Raw genomic sequence first — 7,541 nt, forward strand, 5'->3', positions numbered from 1 at the left:
CCCATACCACTGGTGCTACCAGCTTTGAGGCGGGAAGGATGGGAGTAGGTTCGGTGGACCCCTCCTCCGTGTCGTAGAGGCGGGACAGTGCGTCATCCTTCACGTTCTGGGAGCCCGGTCTATAAGACAAAGTAAACCGGAACCGGGTGAAGAATATGGCCCACCTTGCCTGACGTGGGTTAAGTCTCCTAGCTGCCCGAATGTACTCCAGATTCTGGTGGTCGGTCCAGATGAGAAAGGGGTGCTAAGCCCCCTCAAGCCAGTGTCTCCACACCTTCAGAGCTCTAACCACCGCTAGCAACTCCCGGTCCCCCACATCATAGTTACGCTCCGCTGGGCTGAGCTTCCTTGAGAAGAAAGCGCAGGGGCGGAGTTTTGGTGGCGTACCCGAGCGCTGTGATAGCACGGCACCCACCCCAGCCTCGGACACGTCCACCTCCACTATGAATGCTAGAGAGGGGTCTGGATGCGCCAACACGGGCACATCAGTGAACAGCGCCTTCAACTTGTTGAATGCTCCGTCCGCCTCTGCTGACCACTGCAACCGCACCGGGCCCCCCTTCAGCAGTGAGGTGATGAGAGCCGCTATCTGGCCAAAACCCCGGATAAACCTCCGGTAGTAGTTGGCAAAACCCAAAAACCGCTGCACCTCCTTTACCGTGGTCGGAGTCGGCCAATTACGCACGGCCCTAATGCGGTCGCCCTCCATCACTACCCCCGAGGTGGAAATGCGATATCCCAGAAAAGAGACGGCTCGTTTAGAGAACACGCATTTCTCAGCCTTGACGTATAGGTCATGCTCCAGCAGTCTACCAAGCACCTTGCGCACCAGAGACACATGTGCGGTGTGAGTGGCCGAGTAGATGAGAATGTCATCGATATAAACAACCACTCCCTGCCCGCACAGGTCCCTGAGAATCTCGTCTACAAAGGATTGAAAAACGGCTGGAGCATTCTTTAACCCATACGGCATGACGAGGTACTCATAGTGGCCTGATGTGGTACTAAATGCGTTTTTCCACTCGTCTCCCTTCCGAATACGCACCAGACTATACGCGCTCCTGAGATCCAGTTTTGTGAAGAACTGCGCTCCGTGTAACGATTCCACCGCCGTAGCGATGAGAGGTAGCGGGTAACTATACCCCACTGTGATGGCGTTTAGACCTCTATAATCGATACACGGACGCAAGCCTCCCTCCTTTTTCCTCACAAAAAAGAAACTCGAGGAGATGGGTGAAATGGAGGGCCGAATGTACCCCTGTCCCAGCGACTCCGTGACATATGTCTCATTGCCAACGTCTCCTCCTGGGACAGCGGGTACACGTGACTCTTGGGAAGCGCAGCGTCTACCTGGAGATCTATCCTACAATCCCTTCCCGGTCGATAAGGTGGTAATTTAGTCGCTTTCACTTTACTGAAAGCAATTGCCAAATCGGCATACTCGGGGGAATGCACACCGTGGAACCCTGGTCTGGACTCTCCACCGACGTGGCACCGATGGAAACTCCCAAACACATTCCCGAACACTCCTCTGACCACCCCTGGAGAACCCCGTCTCCACGAAATTTTAGGATTGTGCCGGGCCAGCCAGGGAGTCCCCAGCACCACTGGAAACGCAGGCGAATCAATAATAAAGAAACTGATACGCTCCCTATGATTCCCCTGCGTCACCATGTCCAGCGGGACCGTGGTCTCCCTGACCATCCCTGACCCTAATGGCCGGCTATCTAGGGAGTGCACGGGGAAGGGAGAATCTATCGGGACCAGCGGAACCCCTAACTTAAGGGCGAGTCCGCGATCCATAAAGTTCCCAGCTGCGCCTGAATCGACTAGCGCCCTATGCTGGGAAGAGGGAAAAAAGTGAAGGAAAAAAAAGTTAAGACAAACATGTGGCCAACAAGGGGTTCTGGGTGAGTTTGATGGTGACTCACCTAGGGTGACCGAGAAGCGTTCCGCCTGCCAACTCTACTCCCAGACGGACCCCCCCAGCACCGATCAGACGTGTGTCCTCTCCGACCACAGCTGGTGCAGAGGGAGCCTCCTCCTCCGGTACCCTCGCGCAGCCCCTCCCAACTCCATCGGAATGGGAGCGGAGGGGCTGGGTGGTGGAACGCACAGGACCCTCTCTGAACGCCCGCGAGCAGCCAGCAGATTATCCAGTCGAATGGACATGTCAATCAGCTGATCCAGTGACAGAGTGGTGTCCCGACACGCTAACTCCCGGCGGACGTCCTCTCGGAGACTACACCGGTAGTGGTCGATAAGGGCCCTGTCGTTCCACCCGGATCCTGCTGCCAAGGTCCGGAACTCCAGCGCGTAATCCTGGGCGCTCCTCCTCTCCTGCCTGAGATGAAATAGTCATTCTCCCACCGCTCGGCCGTCTAGAGGGTGATCAAACACGGCACGGAAGCGGCGGGAAAACTCTGGGTAGTGCTCCTGCGCTGAGTCTGGGCCATTCCAGACTGCGTTCGCCCACTCCAGAGCACGACCCGTGAGGCAGGAGATGAGGACACTCACCCTCTCTGCTCCTGAGGGAGTGGGTCTGATGGTGGCCAGGTATAGCTCCAGCTGAAGCAGAAACCCCTGGCAACCCATCGCCGCTCCATCATAAGCCCTCGGTAGCGTCAGACGGAGGGTGTTGGAGTCGGGAGATGGGGAGTCCGGAACAGTGGGTGCCGAAGGTGGAGAGAGGAGACCACTCCTCTCCCATCGGTCCATTCTCTCCATCACTTGATCCATCGCGGATCCGATCTGATGGAGAACGGTGGTGTGGTGGAGAACCCGTTCCTCCATCGATGGGAGAGGGTTGGCTGCTGCTCCTGCTGACTCCATTCAATTTGGTGGTGCGGGATTCTGTAATGCTCTGGGTGTCGTGGGTGTGGAGTCAAATGCAGGAGACAGAGAGTTCAATGCTGTGCGTCTTTAATAGCACCAACGCACCACAGGGTGCTCACAATAGTTACGTTCCCAAACACAGGGAATCAAAATGTGCAACGAAAAATACACGACCAAGTACTAACACGTACCTGTACAACAGAGCCGAAGGTTACACTGAAATAATCCCGCACAACAACCAGGCGGGCCGGCTGTCTAATAAAGACAAACTAATTAAACATAAACAGGTGCTACCACTAAACATACAAGGAGGGGGAGGAAAGACAATCAGTGGCAGCTAATAGGCCGGTGACGACGACCGCCGAGCGCCACCCGCCCGGGAAAGGGAACCACCCTCGGTCGGACTCGTGACACCTTTTTAACAAATCAAAAACTGAAAAATTGGGCGTGCAAAATTATTCAGCCCCCTTAAGTTAATACTTTGTAGCGCCACCTTTTGCTGCGATTACAGCTGTAAGTCGCTTGGGGTACGTCTCTATCAGTTTTGCACATCGAGAGACTGACATTTTTTCCCATTCCTCCTTGCAAAACAGCTCGAGCTCAGTGAGGTTGGATAGAGCATTTGTGAACAGCAGTTTTCAGTTCTTTCCACAGATTCTCGATTGGATTCAGGTCTGGACTTTGACTTGGCCATTCTAACACCTGGATATGTTTATTTTTTAACCATTCCATTGTAGATTTTGCTTTATGTTTTGGATCATTGTCTTGTTGGGAGACAAATCTCCGTCCCAGTCTCAGGTCTTTTGCAGACTCCATCAGGTTTTCTTCCAGAATGGTCCTGTATTTGGCTCCATCCATCTTCCCATCAATTTTAACCATCTTCCCTGTCCCTGCTGAAGAAAAGCAGGCCCAAACCATGATGCTGCCACCACCATGTGTGTTCAGGGTGATGAGCTGTGTTGCTTTTACGCCAAACATAACGTTTTGCATTGTTGCCAAAAAGTTCAATTTTGGTTTCATCTGAGCAGAGCACCTTCTTCCACATGTTTGGTGTGTCTCCCAGGTGGCTTGTGGCAAACTTTAAATGACACTTTTTATGGATATCTTTAAGAAATGGTTTTCTTCTTGCCACTCTTCCATAAAGGCCAGATTTGTGCAATATACGACTGATTGTTGTCCTATGGACAGAGTCTCCCACCTCAGCTGTAGATCTCTGCAGTTCATCCAGAGTGATCATGGGCCTCTTGGCTGCATCTCTGATCAGTCTTCTCCTTGTATGAGCTGAAAGTTTAGAGGGACGGCCAGGTCTTGGTAGATTTGCAGTGGTCTGATACTCCTTCCATTTCAATATTATCGCTAGCACAGTGCTCCTTGGGATGTTTAAAGCTTGGGAAATCTTTTTGTATCCAAATCCGGCTTTAAACTTCTTCACAACAGTATCTCGGACCTGCCTGGTGTGTTCCTTGTTCTTCATGATGCTCTCTGCGCTTTTAAATGGACCTCTGAGACTATCACAGTGCAGGTGCATTTATACGGAGACTTGATTACACACAGGTGGATTGTATTTATCATCATTAGTCATTTAGGTCAACATTGGATCATTCAGAGATCCTCACTGAACTTCTGGAGAGAGTTTGTTGCACTGAAAGTAAAGGGGCTGAATAATTTTGCACGCCCAATTTTTCAGTTTTTGATTTGTTAAAAAAGTTTGAAATATCCAATAAATGTCGTTCCACTTCATGATTGTGTCCCACTTGTTGTTGATTCTTCACAAAAAAATACAGTTTTATATCTTTATGTTTGAAGCCTGAAATGTGGCAAAAGGTCGCAAAGTTCAAGGGGGCCGAATACTTTTGCAAGGCACTGTATGTTCAGGGGTGTGTGGCACACCTGTCATTTTTTTGGTCCTTAAATTAAACTAGGATACTTTTTTATTTATCACAATTTTCTTTAAACAAATTGTGGTCTTTAATGCAGGGCCGACAGACAAGTTCCTTACATCCAGTGTTTGCTCAATAACCTTTTGGAGTGTTGGCAGTCAACATTGTTATAATTGGCTTCAACGAGCCTAGCCTACATGTCTATACGCATCGCACTTAAAACATGTCAGGCTCCAGTAAATTGTATCGTATGTGTGAGGCACGTTCTCAATAAGCAAAATATTACCTAGGCCTACCGTTGATACTGCATTATAGGACAGAATAATTGAAATAAGTTTGGAGGAGCTCGTCTTTGGTAACCTGAGGAGAGGGGTTATTTGAAGATGGGGATGGATACTTGAAAAAGAGAAAATGAAGTATGCAGGGAGACATATGTGTGTATGTTTCAGGATGTGCAATATACTTTCAATTCAATGCACTCATTTAAACACCTTTTATAGATCGGCTACTTTGCAAGGCTAGGATAAAAAAAGACAAGATGCATTGCTGTTGAACCAGCCTTAGTAGTCTAGACCTATGGTAAGGGTAGCCTATGGAGGGCTTGATATTAATAGGAAAACAAGCAATCTGTTTTTTAAAACCACAGCAATACTCGAAAAGTGAAATTAAGTAACATATGCAGGTATGTGAATAATGAAAATGCATGAGGGCAAAAAAATCTCAAAAATATTTCAAAGCATTCTTAGTAGATCATTTAAACTGCTTAATTCATAGGCTATTAGGCTAATGGCCAGGATATTAAAAAAAGTACCCATGAGATGTTGCTAAACCAGCCTTGATTAAGAAAAGGGTATAGTATAAAACACAAGGAAATTTTAGTTTAATGTATCGATTCCATTCAATAATTTCCAGACATTACTATGAGCCCGTCCTCCCCAATTAAGGGGCCACCAGCCGCCTGTGAGACGTACTTATTAGCAAGTTCAGAATGCTTGACATTCATACTTGTGTATTCATATTTTTGGACACTGAAATTGTTTCTTTCTTACTATCACAAAGAGACACACAAACCTTGAGACACCTAGATCGATGTACATTGAAACAAAATAATATACTTCGATGACCTTCCAACAACCAAATAGATACACCTTTGGGTAAACTTTTATATTGAACGATATTTACTTATTCTGTGCTAAATAAAGGATTGTATATTTATTGTTGAAATTGTTAATAAATATTTATAAAATGTATTTTAAGAGATTTTGTTGAACAAGTAATATTTTTATTTCTCAAAATGGTCCTGAGGCCCTTGTTAAGGTCAACTGAATTTGAAATGTAGTCAAACAAAAAACAGCCCATAAGTGTCAATCAAAATAATGACTGAATGTTCAATATTATCTGCATGTGCTGTGTCATGTAGTTTTAATTTACTGTAGTACAGTACCAGTCAAAGTTTGAACACACCTACTAATTCAAAGACTTTTCTTTATTTTTTATGAATTTCTACATTGTAGAATAACAGTGAAGACATAAAAGCTATGAAATAACACATATGGAATCATGTAGTAACCAAAAAAGGATTAAAACAAATCAAAATATATTTTAGATTTTAGATTCTTCAAAGTAGCCACCCTTTGCCTTGATGACAGCTTTGCACACTCTTGGCATTCTCTCAACCAGCCTCACCTGGAATGCTTTTCCAACAGTCTTAATGGAGTTCCCACATATGCTGAGCACTTGTTAGCTGATTTTCCTTCACTCTGTGGTCCAACTCATCCCAAACCATCTCAATTGGGTTGAGGTTGGGTGATTGTGGAGGCCAGGTCATCTGATGCAGCACTCCATCACTTACACAGTCTGGAGGTGTGTTTTGGGTCATTGTCCTGTTGAAAAACAAATGATAGTCCAACTAAGCGCAAACCAGATGGGATGGCGTATCGCTGCAGAATGCTGTGGTAGCCATGCTGGTTAAAGTGTGCCTTGAATTCTAAATAAATCACCAATATTGTCACCAGCAAAGCACCCCCACACCATTACACCTCCTCCATGCTTCACAGTGGGAACCACATATGGGGAGATCATCCATTCACCTACTCTGTGTCTCACAAAGACACGGCAGTTGGAACCAAAAATCTCAAATTTGGACTTACCAGACCAAAGGACAGATTTCCACCGGTCTAATGTCCGATGCTCGTGTTTCTTGGCCCAAGCAAGTCTCATCTTCTTATTGGTGTCCTTTAGTAGTTGTTTCTTTGCATCAATTTGTCCATGAAGGCCTGATTCACACAGTCTCCTCTGAACAGTTGATGTTGAGATGTGTCTGTTATTTGAACTCTGTGAAACATTTATTTGGGCTGCAATCTGAAGTGAAGTTAACTCTAGTAAACTTTTCCTCTGCAGCAGAGTTAACTCTGGGTCTTCCTTTCCTGTGGCAGTCCTCTTGAGAGCCAGTTTCATCATAGCGCTTGATGGTTTTTGTGATTGCACTTGAAGTAACTTCTTCAACTTCTTGAAATGTTCCTTATTGACTGACCATGTCTTAAAGTAATGATGGACTGTCATTTCTCTTTGCTTATTTAGGCTGTTCTTGCCATAATATGGACTTGGTCTTTTACCAAATAGGGATCTTCTGTATACAACCCCTACCTTGACACAACACAACTGATTGGCTCAAACGCATTAAGAAGGAAAGAAATGACACACATGTACATCTAACAAGGCATACCTGTTAATTGAAATACATTCCAGGTGACTACCTCATGAAGCTGGTTGAGAGAATGCCAAAAGTGTGCAAAGCTGTCATCATGGCAAAGGGTGGCTACTTAG

This window comes from Oncorhynchus masou, chromosome 18 (assembly GCF_036934945.1).
Source record: "Oncorhynchus masou masou isolate Uvic2021 chromosome 18, UVic_Omas_1.1, whole genome shotgun sequence".
Taxonomy (NCBI): Eukaryota; Metazoa; Chordata; class Actinopteri; order Salmoniformes; family Salmonidae; genus Oncorhynchus; species Oncorhynchus masou.